Source organism: Scardinius erythrophthalmus (genome assembly GCF_964197995.2).
Source record: "Scardinius erythrophthalmus genome assembly, chromosome: 24".
NCBI lineage: Eukaryota > Metazoa > Chordata > Actinopteri > Cypriniformes > Leuciscidae > Scardinius > Scardinius erythrophthalmus.
Genome location: NC_138244.1, coordinates 5,209,181 through 5,210,825, shown reverse-complemented (window position 1 = coordinate 5,210,825; position 1,645 = coordinate 5,209,181).

Sequence of the window (1,645 nt, the reverse complement as noted above, 5' to 3'; positions counted from 1 at the left end):
TATGTCGAGCAATAGCTGTTTATATCCAAAAATCCAGTCAGAGTTTATTCATGACATGTCCAGAGGAATAAAACTCAATTAAACATGACCCGCTGCTTTGATCTTTAATTCACACGAGGGGAAATAGCGCCACCTGCTGATCAACATGAGAACTCGTACATGTTTATGCTACAAATAACAGTGTATTACCATAGTAAAATGCCCTAAAATTATGACATTTCTATATGTCTAAATAACCATGGTAAAGAAACGCTGATGAGAAGATCCAGCACTGTAGTGAACTCTTCTCAAATAAACGGATGTAATGGTGTTAAGTTAGTATTTGCTGACTGTGTTCTCGTTTGTTTTATAAACTGCTGCATTGCCATCCACACATCTGAAATCCATATCAGTTAAATGAGTTTGTGTCTCTGGGGTTCACAAAATATATATCTGGAAGTGTGTGTGTGTGTGTGTGTGTGTGTGTGTGTGTGTGTGTGTGTGTGTGTGTGTGTGTGTGTGTGTTTTGGAATGGGGGCCTCTATTGACGGCAGGTTTAATTGCTCTACACAAACTTTGATTAGTCTTACTTAAGATAATGCTGTAGATCAGAAGATATACATTAATGTGTATGGATTAAATTAATGAAATGAAAAAGAAATAGAAATAGAAAATACAATACAACACATATTACACACACCTGGTTACCTAAACCGGGGCTTCCCATTGACTTCACTTTTTCTAAAATTAAGTTCCGGTCGAAATTGTAAACTAAAATAAATTGTTATATAATATAATAATATTTAATATAACATAATATAATATAATTATGTACTCATATAATTATACTCTATAATAAAATAAATGTTTTTCATTTTTAGAAGTGATTTTATGAACATTATAAAATATGTAATATTTAAAAAAAGTATAAAATATATAAAGTATGTAAAATAAAATATGCAAGGTATATTATAATATAATATATAATAAGTATAGCACTTTATTTTAAAAGTTAATGCTTAAATTGCTTAATTTTAAAATAACGTTATAATTATTATAAATTAGTGCTGTCAAATCGATTAATCGCGAAGATTGAGTTTATGTGTATATGCGTATATATGTATGTGTGTGTGTGTGTGTGTGTGTGTGTGTGTGTGTGTGTGTGTGTGTGTGTGTGTGTGTGTGTGTGTGTGTGTGTGTGTAGATAGATAGATAGATAGATAGATAGATAGATAGATAGATAGATAGATAGATAGATAGATAGATAGATAGATAGATAGATAGATAGATAGATAGATAGAAAGACAGACAGACAGACAGACAGACAGACAGACACACACACACCACACAACACACACACACTTTTATTTTAGATGCGAATAATCCTTTGGACAGCTCTATTATAAATATAAAAATAGCCTACATATATTTTAAAAGTTTTATTCGCTGATTAAAATGAAATTGATAAAAAACACATTGATCTGCACTTCATTATCTAGTTGTTGTGTTTTATACATTTGCTTAAGGTGTGTTACAAAAAAACTTGCTGAGCTCTGACCATTTTAGACGTGGCGCCGGGCAAAGATATTTTCACTTTCATCAGCGCAGCCACTCGACATGGACTTCCGGTTACGTCACCAACGCTCGGCGGAGCTTCTGATTGGTT